Source organism: Malania oleifera, chromosome 13 (assembly GCF_029873635.1).
Source record: "Malania oleifera isolate guangnan ecotype guangnan chromosome 13, ASM2987363v1, whole genome shotgun sequence".
Lineage (NCBI taxonomy): Eukaryota > Viridiplantae > Streptophyta > Magnoliopsida > Santalales > Ximeniaceae > Malania > Malania oleifera.
In genome coordinates this window covers 78352762-78365368 of record NC_080429.1, presented here as the reverse complement: position 1 = coordinate 78365368, position 12607 = coordinate 78352762, and positions in this window count along the sequence as shown.

Genomic DNA, 12607 nt, shown 5'->3' with positions numbered 1-12607 from the left:
CCTGAGAAAGCCGGAGGATTCATCTTAATGAATTTCTCGATCGAGCTACCGTGGCCTACCGACAGACCACCTTGTTCCCTCGAGCTTCTGGCGATTTCCAACATAACCTGTTGTGCCACACTACGTAAAACTACATCTAAATCACTACCCGTAGTGTCTGAGGGCACAGCGCCCTTATTTCCACTAGCATGGGCACTACTACAACTAAGATCCATCCTGAAAAACAAATAACTTAACTTAGAAGCCCTATCACCATATCATATCATCCAACTAGTACAATACTTTCTTAATTAATTCATCACTCCTGATCTTAATTCAAGGTTAAATCCTGCAACCTAGATACCCAACCCGACAATAGCTTACCATGACTTTCCTGAAATCGTCACCTCAAGAAAATCACACAAACCACCATGGAAGTCTTGCATCTAGACTATAAAACTAGACCTTAAATTCCCTTATCCTATACTCTGGTATTATTACTGCTGCACTTTAGAGTCTACAGAACCTAGTATCATAGGCTCTGATACAAAATTGTAACGACCTGCTTATCTTATCACATATTTAAACATAATTAATGATAAAGTAAACCCAAACCCATGGGTAACGTGGACACGTCTGACATTCACAGTGTAAACCTAAGTAGTAGTAAATTTAAATCACATTCTCCAAACCATAAAATATATAATACCAGAGTTAATTATAAACCATCACGTTTCTGTATTTATATACTATCTCCAAAATAACCAAAAAATACCAAAAAGTATTCCTAGGATCCTACAACAAAATATGTTGATCCTAGTTCAACACTTACCCTCCTAGTAGGGTAACACCAACCTAACTCAACGGCGGCCTCGCTCCAACGGTCTGTCTGGGTTTCCTAAAAATTATTTAAGTTCAGGAGTGTGACACTTCTCAGTAAGGGAAAATAAACTAATTACATCTATGTGACAACATGAATATTTGATGCAATTATACATATACAGTACATTTCATATACTCGAAAACATTCATCATAGTATACTGAATAATCATATACTTTTGTATTTTCTAATAAATTATACAGTTCATAAAATGTTTGATATAACTGATAATACTGAAAATTCACCCAAGATGTATAGCTAGCTGATGTCATGTATTACCCCCCATGACGGATTGTGCAACCCGAAGGCAGGACCCGACAATGGCTGGCCGACCACTGTCGAGTCAAGAATGTCTGTAAGTATGATGGGCCCACCACACCCTGGTCCGGACTGTTAGGTGGATGTCTACAACTCTACACTGAAAGCCACATCAACTATCCATCTCCCACCCCCTTGTGGGGTGGTTAGCACAAGTCTGAACATAGATATTTGATTTGTATAACAATAGTACCGTGCTCTTGTAACTGAACTGAACTATCATTTAGGTTCCGATAACATATAATACATGATAATATACTTGTTTAACATAAAAAGATTGATAGCATTTTCTGTAATAACATACATGCATATATACGGACTTGCGCTGATTTCTTTTATATCTGCGACCTTGCGCCGAACATTTCATAAATACGGCCTTACGCCGAAATCATACGTAAAACACGACTTTGCGTCAGCTATCAATCACGACCTTGCGCCGAACATTTCATACATATCATTTTGAATAAATAATTCATTTATCATGTATTTGAAACTGTAATGTACTGCAATATTTCATAATTCCTAAAAACATACTTTATTCATAAAATTACCATATCATAATACTTCCCACATAAAATAATATTCATGCCACACATTACTGCATAAAACCATACATTATATTCTAATATCATAATTTCTAGTACATTTCAACATAATAGTAGTATTTTCTCAAAGATGCATTTTCTCCATGCTATAAAAATATAATATATGCTTTCCTGAAAATTAATTTGCTGATAAATAATAATAATTTGCATGAAAAATAATTGTTTTAGTTTATTCTCTTACCTGAGACTGAAAAGAAACCCTTTAAATGCACTAGTCCTGCACTTGCAGGGTTTCCCGTTCAACATCCTGAAAATGACAACTCCCAGAACTATACTTCATTATTTTTCCATGAATATCATTTCCTATAACTACGATAAGATCAAATTTTGCATAAAAAATATTACCTTAAACTAGGGATGAATTTCAATTCAGTCCCACCAACGATCCGCTCCGGCAGACTTGGAGAGAACTTCCCCAGGAGCGTCGTGGTGGCCTCAAATCGTCGATTCGGCGAACGACGGAGCCGAAATCGAAGAGAGAAGAGAGAGAAACCATAGAGGAGAGAGAGAGAGAGAGAGAGAGAGAGAGGGTAATTTTTCTGCGTAAAAATCGAGTTTTAGGCTATTTATACTATGGGATTCATCGACGAGCCACATCACCTCGTCGACGAGGTCAAGAGACAATTCGTCCACGAACTCTCCCCTTTGTCGACGAAATTCAGAGTTGCGCAAAACCCCCTCTCTCTATCTTCTCGTCGATGAAGCGCACCTTCGTCGAAGAGCCCAAAGTGCAATGTTGTCGACGAGCCCAAAGTGCAACATCGTCGACGAATGCTTTGCCTGTTGCCTCCTTCTGTTTCTGTTTCCCATTTCCCTTTCCTCTTATTATTTAAATACCATATTATTCTTCAGGTCATTACAAGCTTCTCCATATGATGGCTTGAAATTGTAATGACATTACCACAACGTTTTTATTCAAGAGTCACTCTCTAGTAGTTCATGGCAAATTTAGTAAATATTTTAGAAAAATTCCAAGTTATATCATTTGAAATTTTCAACCATTCAATATCTAAAACCATTGCATAGTCTTCTAATAGCAACAAAAGGAAATCTACATACAACCCATGATTTTGTATAGTATGTTTAACCTTCAAACACTATAGGTAAAGGTATCTGCAACCTTAACAAAAAAAAATTCATATTGTAGGCTAGCCATTTAATAGTTTTAGTGTCCATGAAATTATTAGCGCTACCTATATCAATTAAGATAGTAACACGTCGGTGTTTTAGGAAGCCATTCATTTCATGATTTAAGGATTAGCATACTCAAGGATCAATTGGAACTACTTAAGCAGAAGTGTTTTTTTTTTTTTTTTTTAGTGACGAATTTAATAAGTGTTGATTAAGTGCTGAACTAGAAAGTGTAGAAAGGTATAAGTGGTGTTTGGTTGTATTTAAAATAAGTGGTATTTGGATACTTACTATTATAATAGGGCACTATATGATTATATTTTAACATATTTTAAATTAAAAATAATAATATTTTTAATTAACAAATTTATTAATAAATTTTTAATTATTTATTAAAATTTAAATATTTATGTTAAAAATAATATAAGATTATTATTTTTAATTAATAATAATATTGTTATTAATGTAATTTATAACATATTTCTATCATATTAAATTATGAAAAAAATAATATTATTAACATTTTTATAATTAAAATATTAAATGATAATTATATTAATTTTATAATTAAAATTTAAATATTTTTTATTGACTAAAACAATATAGTATTAATTATTAATTAACAATAATCTTGCTTATTAATATATATTTATAACACATAATTATCACATTAATTCATGTTTAAAATAGAATTAAGAACTAAATTAAAATTTTTAGTTATTTAATGTTAATTTAAATTTATAGATGACCCTTTTTAGTCATTCCAAAATTTAATTATATTTTATTAATAATTAATGGGTTATAATGCATAATAAAATAATATATATGATTACTTTTTAATTAATTATCTTGTTAATTCTTATTTTAAATTAATATTTAAAATAATTAATAATTTAACTAATAATTTTGTTAACTGTTATTTTCAATTAATATTTAAATATTTTTATTAAGTAAAAATAGTATTATTTTTATTAATAATAATATTTTTTAATTTATATTTATAACATATGTTTATCATATTAATTTATCTTTAAATAGTATTAGTAATTAAATTAGTATTTTAAAATTTTAATATTAATTTAAATTAATAGATGGTACGTCTTCTGCATTTCATAATTGAATTATGTTTCATTAATAATTAATATATTACAATACATAATAAAATAATATATGATTATCTTTTAATGTATTTTTTAAATTATAAAATAATGGTTAAATTTTATTATATTTACAAAATTGGTCCCACCTATGAATAGTATCACTTATAAGTGACCAAAAAGTTATCTTAAATTGCTTCTAAAAATTCACTTAAATAGTTTTAAAGAAAGTGGATTTTGAAAAATACTCTTTGCAATAAATATTTGTTGTAATACAAGTCAAACACTACTTTTTTTTTTGTAAAAATGTTTATTTTTAAGTGATAAGTGTTATAAGAACTTTTCTTTTGAAGTGCTCCAAAACAGGGACTCAGCCAAAGCATAAAATGAAGAAGTGATAAATCCATTATTATCATTAGATTTCATACCTTCTTGATCTGAAAAAAGGGGAGTCATCCTCAACTTCTTCCGACTCCTTCAAACGTTCAATCATCAAGTTATCCATTTCTATAAAGATGCCCTCTATGCCATATCTCATCACAATGCTAGCACAAATGTAACGCCTCAAACCCTTAAATCTGGGTCCGGTGCGTTATACTTGATAATCGATAAATGAAAACATACGCAGCAGAAAACATAATCATAATCTCCATAAATATAATATCATAATACCAGAGTTTACTATTTCTATCTATAGTCCATATTAACCATCCATCACCTGCATTTCCATATGTGCACATGTCTCCAAAACATTTCAGTATTCACAATTATTCCATCCTCAACAGACTTAAAACATAACAACATAAAACATAAACTTAAACTTAAACTTTATACAACCCCATAGTATATCAAAAATATATCCTTTCTCTACAATTCTCAAAAGACTATAAACCCTTGAGCTCCCTAAGTTTGACCTCGAGGATGTCCTGAAAAAGAAATAATCATATTCGGGTGAGACACATCTCAGTAAGGGAAGAAACAATATATTAAAACAGCGTGTGACTAACATGATGTTATAATATCATTTTATTAACATTTTCAAAACATCATCATAAACACTAAAATCATTCTCTAAACTTAATCAAACACATGCAAAGGTTTAACCCACGAGATTACCTAAGGATAGGGGTGATTACCCGCCCATACAAGTAGAACACCTCTGCTATGATACTTAGGCAACCCTAAGGTCACTACTGAAGCATACCAAGGCACTCACCTTACTCAGTAAGCCCTCAAGCATTAGATTGATCTCATACTCACATAGTTCAAGAAAAGTTTACTGGCGAAGGCCCCAAGGATAGGGAAATCTACCCACCCATACAAGTAGGTTCCCCCTACCCTAGTATGTTATGCAGTTACAGCAATATCTGAAATTATTAGCGCACTCACTTTTCTCAACGAGCCCTCAGGCGAAGAGTATGCCTGCCCAATCATAACATGTTCTACATACATAGTTACCTCTAATATCATAATACATTATTCTTTCTGTCATTATTCGATCCATTCATGTTCATAACTTAAACATAACATTACATTTCACTTTAATTGACTCATTTTATTCATATCATTCACATTTCACATTTCATTCCCTTATCATTTCATTGCCATTACATTGCATTTTCTTTTCTTTCATTCGTACTACAGCTGGTCTTTAGCCATCATCTGTTAGTCTACAATTCCTTTTAACTGTCATCAGTTAGTCTACATAAAAATGTGCTAGAATCTACTAACATGGCTCCTTTTAGTTATCTTCCATTTACATGGTTGCATTAACATACACAAACAACATAGTCCATATTATATTTTATTCTTGATGCTTTGCTTACTTACCCTGCATCTCATACATTTAACATATATTTACACATAATTTACATTAACTCATGCCACACAATTTAACAGTAAAATTCATACATATTTCTTGTAAAATAAGTCAACCCATATTTAATGTTTATATACTGAACATACTTTTCATTTCTTACATAATTTGCCAGAAAATATCTTTCACTTTCATCAGTTTATTTTCACATATACATAGCTATATAAGCAATCCTAGGCTTAGAAAACATAGTTTTACATGGTTGGCATTTAAACCCACATGGAAACATATATATACTTAAATAAAACATAAACCCATTTTAATTCATGAAAAGCTGATTTAATATATAATTTCCCCTTACCTGATTTTTTGACTACGCTTGGCAGGATCCCCGAACTGATACCCACAGCGTTCACTTGGACCTTGAATCCAAAAATCTTAGTTTAATTAAAATTTGCTCCAACTGACTCAAATTTAAAGAAAAATGCTTATTTAATACTTCCTAAGCTCCAAATAACAATATTCGTTAAGAAATCCCAAAATAACTCACTTACCTTAATTTTGAGATGTTTCGCAAACCTCTCAAACCAACTATCAGCTCCTATAGCCTTACAGAGAATGATCCTACGAACCTCATGGTGGTTCCAGATCGTCAAATCAGGTCAAATCTAGTCCGAAATCGAAGAGAGAAGGCTGGAAAACCATTTTAGAGATAGAGAGAGAGAGAGAGAGAGAGAGAGAGAGAGAAAAGAAGGTTTGCGAATTCCCTCGCTGAAATGAAGAAAACTCTATTTATAGGCAGGGCTTCATCGACGAGAAACGTGGGTTCCTCGACGAGCCACTATAGAGACTTCGTCGGCGAGAAGATACCTTCGTCGATGAAATTCAGAGTTTCAAAATTACTCTCTCGGGAACATAATTCGTCGACGATCCCTAGAAGGACACTCGTCGACGAGAACACGACATTCGTCGATGAGGCTTGTTGTTCTTCTAAAAATCCTTCCTTCTTCCCCTTATTATCCATTAATCCATTTCATTTATGATATTTCCTAATTATGTAATTAGTTTAAATTTCAGGGTCATTACGTTCTCCCCTCCTTAAGAAATTTCGTCCTCGAAATTTTATTAACTAATCATGCTTTCGCATTACTTGAATTCATTTGCTAACTACAACTATAAGAGCTCAACATACATATCATCATATAAATCATTCCATCATTCTTCATCAGATTAAATCATCATTATCTTAAATATAATTTCATACCTGCTTCTCTGATGGCATCCTTTTCAGCTCGAAGTGTATACAGTCAGGGTGGAGCACCCCTTCCTAATGGTACCTACTGTTTTCCCCGGTCCTGATTCTGAATAGATACTATTGGCAATGGTTCCTAGCAATCTTTCTTGATATGCCCTTGCTTATCGCACCTGTAGAAATTCGGAGTGCCAAACCAGCATTCGCCCCTATGTCTTTTATTACACCTCAGGCATATAGAGTCCTTTGTCTTTTTTCCTTTCTTCGCCGATCCCTGATTGGCCTCATACTGAAAACTAGATGGTGCAGGTCTCTTCTTTTGCTCTAAAGACTTAGTGCTGCTCTAGATACTCTTCTCCAACATCGAGGCCTTATCAACTAGTTCTAAAAAAACTTTGTACCTGAAACCCAACCATCAACTCGTAGATTTTGCGCCTCAAGCCTTTCTCAAATTTCTTGACTTTCCTTACTTCATTTGGAATCAAAAATGGAGCGAAACGCAACAATTCCACAAATTTAGCCGCATACTCCGCAGGAATCTCTCCCGGGTAAGAGCTATTTTTACCACCCTCTGATCCTTTAGTAGCTTCGTAGAAAGCCGCCGCATTTTGCCTCTCCAGTCATCTTGAAAGCGGCATAACGGACCTTTTGCTCGTCTGTGCAGTCGAGTACAGCCATAATATCTTCTATCTCCTGTACCCAATTCTTTGTAGCCACTGGATCAGGTCCTCCTATAAAGGCTAGAGGGTTCATCTTCATAAACTCCTTAATATTGCAGCCCTGTCCTGTAGGTGGACAGTTTTGTTCTTTTGAATTCTTCTTCATCTCCGCCTTAACCTGACGGGCGATACCCTGCAGTACCTTAAAGGTATCTATTTCTTCCTCGCTAGAAGTCACTGAATCCTCTATTCTTTCAGCCTCTACATTCTCATTTCCAGAATCCATCCTGAAAATAGGATAGAGAAGAGATAAGAATTCCATATCATAACCTCAAACAACATAATCATTAAATTAAATCCAATAAAAATCCAAAATTTTCATATAAGGACCAATCTCACAGCTAAGAAACATCATTGTCGGTGGATTTGTCGTGGTTTTTTGAGACCATTGACTGAATCAAAAAATCACAGAAGTCCGCCAAGGAATTTTTGCCTCCAAGTTATAAGACAAAATCCTATACTTCCCTACACCATACCTACTTCTCAACACCTAACCTACTCATCTCCGATTTTCATCCTAACTCATTCGTATACTCTAGTATAAATCATTCCTAAGTTCTCCAAAATCCCAAAATCATTGCTATGACACCAAAATGTAATGCCTCGAACCCTTAAACCCTGGTCTGATGCATTATACCTGATAATCCATAAATGAAAACATACGCAACGGAAAACATAAACATAATCTCCATAGATAAAATATGATAATACCAGAGTTTACTATTTCTATCTATAGTCCATATTAAACATCCATCACCTGCATTTCCATATATACACATGTCTCCAAAACATTTCAGTATTCACAATTATTCCATCCTCAACAGACTTAAAACATAACAACATAAAACAAAACTTAAACTTAAACTTTATACAACCCCATAGTATATAAAAAATATACCCTTTCTCTACAATTCTCAAAAGATTCTAAACCCTTGAGCTCCCTAAGCTCAACCTCAAGGATGTCCTGAAAAAGGAATAATCATATTAGGTTGAGACGCATCTCAGTAATGGAAGAAACAATATATTAAAACAGCGTGTGGCTAACATGGGGATATAAATATCATTTTAATAACATTTGCAAAACATCATCATAAACACTGAAATCATTCTCTGAACCTAATCAAACACATGCAAAGGTTTAACCTACAAGATTACCTAAGGATAAGGGTGATTACCCGCCCATACAAGTAGTACCCCTCTTCTTTGATACTTAGGTAACCCAAAGGTCACTACTGAAGCATACTAGGGCACTCACCTTACTCAGTAAGCCCTTAAGCATTAGATTGATCTCGTACTTGCACAGTTCAACAAAAGTTTACCGGCAAAGGCCCCAAGGATAGGGAAATCTACCCGCCCATACAAGTAAGTTCCCTCTGCCCTAGTACGTTATGCAGCTACAACCACATCTGAAGTTAGTAGTGCACTCACCTTTCTCAACAAGCCCTCAGGCGAAGAGTACACCCCACCCAATCATAACATGTTCTATGTACATAGTTACTTCTAATATCATAATATATTATTCTTTCTATCATTATTCGATCTATTCATGTTCATAACTTAAACATAACATTAAATTTCACTTTAAGTGACTCTTTCCATTCATGTTGTTCACATTTCACATTTCATTCCCTTATCATTTCATTGCCATTACATTGCATTTTCCTTTCTTTCATTCGTACTACAACTGGTCTTTAGCCATCATCAGTTAGTCTACAGCTCCTTTTAGCTGTCATCAGTTAGTCTACATAAAAATATGCTAGAATCTGCTAATATGACTCTTTTCAGTTGTCTTACATTTACATGGTTGCTGACCGGTGCAAACTGCAAGTGCACAGTATCGTAGTTTTATAATATAATGATGTGTAGAGTATCGTCCTCAAGGATTGATGTCTTAATTTTACCAAGTACCGAAATTTTACTAACCTTGATTTTATTTAGAAAAATTAACAATTTTAGACTGCAAAATTTAAACAAAGCTACTTTAAATAAACTATTCAAGAGAATTTAAAACTGAATACCGCGTATCAAATTGATGATGGTGAAAACTTCTAGGAAACCGATTTCACCTAGTTTCTCACTATGCTTTACTCATTTAGCTAATTTAACTTCGTTTTCTCTGTTTGTTAGCAAATCGCCAATTTTTCCAAAACCCTCTTTCGATAGTCAATCGGAACCTATTCTTGTTTATTATTTAACATAAGAGTATGCAAATTAATAACATAAGAACGCAGTAAGACCCTCGATTTTTTATGCTACGTAGGTTCATACAAGTCTTTCGATCTCTATATTTACCTACGCTGAATTATCCAAGATCTATCCTATAATCCCCCCTTTCGGTAGCAAATCATAAGACTAAAATCATTTAATTAATGGTCAGTTAATTAAAAGCATTAGGCACAGAATAACTCAAACAAACATTAATGAAAACTATTTCAGATTAGCATCAAAGAGCAAGCATAGTTCGAAACTGGCTACATCGTTTTCCTAGAATTCAAAAATTTAGTTCATTCCGAAAATAAAATCCAACATAATAGATTTCACCATATTTTCTTCAATTTGGAGCGTACGGAAAAGATCAACACTCGCCGCACCGCCGTCGCGTGTCACAAACACCCCGAACACTGCCGTTGTTCGCCGCCTTTCGATTCTGAAAAGATAGTATTTTTGCGTGCTTCCAACTCTCCTTTGCTAGCTGTGTATGTATCTTCACAGCACCCCCAAAAGAAAACCACAAGAAAGCTCTCCAAAAAAATAATTTTTCCAAGAAACCCTATGTGCTTTGGCCTCCCTTCTCTTTTTCCCCAAGAAAAATCCTTTTTTTTTCTTCCAATGGTGCGGCCTCTCTTCCTTCTTACAGCCCCAGCGCACGCTGCTCTTATCTCCTCTCCTCTTGCACACAGCTCCTACACAAGGAAACCTCCTTTGACTTTTCCTTTTTCAATCCTTTCCTTTTGCTTTTCTTTCCTTTCTTTTTTCTTCTTTCCATTCTATACCCAGCGCACACTGCCCTTATGAGATGACCCAGCTGCATGGCTGGGTCACATCTCATTTTTTGATTTTTTGATTTTTTGATTTTTTTTTCAAAGGTACATGAACTGCCCTCCTCTTTCGAGCCCACTTTCGACCCTCTTAAAGCTCGTAACTCTCAAAGCTTAAAACATAAAAGATGTAGAGCTCTTTTTCAGCTTTTCCCAGAATTTTGAATCATCTCAATCAGAGCTCGTATAAGAAAGTTACGCCAAGATTACGAAAAATTGTCGAAAAAATCCATTAAACGGCGTATGCTAACTTCACGTCTGATTTCGACCTTGATGCTGCCAGTATTTTGCAAAACACAAAACACAAAAATTGTATATTGTTTTCTTATCTTTCTACAGAATCTTGAATCATCTGAATCAGAGGTTGGATGAGAGAGTTACGCATAGATTGCAAAGTACTGTCGGTTTTTTTTTTAGCTTCCAACAGTTGCTCTGCAATAAAAAACACCAAAATTTCATACATTACTCAATAAAACCCAAATTTCATAAATAGAACACAATGTTAGAATATTGAGAATAATTAGGCATTTAAATACAAAATATCATTTGCAATGCATGAATTAAAGCACCTAATTACGTAATTTAAACGCGTAATCAGTTGCATTAACATACACAAACAACATAGTCCATATCATATTTTATTCTTAATGCTTTGCTTACTTAGCCTACATCTCATACATTTAACGTATATTTACATACAATTTACATTTACTCATGTCACATAATTGAACAGTAAAATTCATACATATTTCTTGTAAAATAAGTCAACTCACATATAACATTTATATACTGAACATAATTTTCATTTCTTACATAATTTTCCAGAAAATACCTTTCACTTTCATCAGTTTATTTTCTTATATACATAGCTATATAAGCAATCCTAGGCTCAGAAAACATAGTTTTACATGGTTGACATTTAAACCCACATAGAAACATATATATATATATATATATATATATCTTAAATAAAACATAAACCTATTTTAATTCATGAAAACCTGATTTAATATATAATTTCCCCTTACCTGATTTTTAGACTATGCTGGCAGGATCCCCGAATTGATAGTCGCAGCGTTCACTTGGACCATGAATCCAAAAATCTTTATTTAATTAAAATAAGCTCCAACTAACTCAAATCTTAAGAAAAATGCTTATTTAATACTTCCTGAGCTCCAAATAACAATATTCGTTAGGAAAATCTCAAAATAATTCACTTACCCTGATTTTGGGATGTTTCCCAAACCTCTCAAACCAACAACCAACTCCTACAGCCTTGCAGAGAACGATCCTACGAACCTCGTGGTGGTTCCAGATCGTCAAACCATGTCAAATCTAGTCCGAAATCGAAGAGAGAAGGCTGAAAAACCATTTTAGAGAGAGAGAGAGAAAGAGAGAAGAAGGTTCGCGAATTCCCTCGCTAAAATGAAGAAAACTCTATTTATAGGCAGGGCTTTGTCGACGAGACACGTGGATTCGTCGACGAGACACGTGGATTCGTCGACGAGCCACTATAGAGACTTCATCGACGAGAAGATACCTTCATCGACGAAATTCCAAGTTTCAAAATTACTCTCTCGGGATTCCTTCGTCGATGAGGAACATAATTCGTCGACGATCCCTAGAAGGACACTTGTCAACAAGGACAGGACATTCGTCGACGAGGCCTGTTGTTCTTCTAAAAATCCTTCCTTCTTCCCCTTATTATCCATTAATCCATTTCATTTATGATATTTCCTAATTATTTGATTAGTTTAAATTTTCGGGTCAT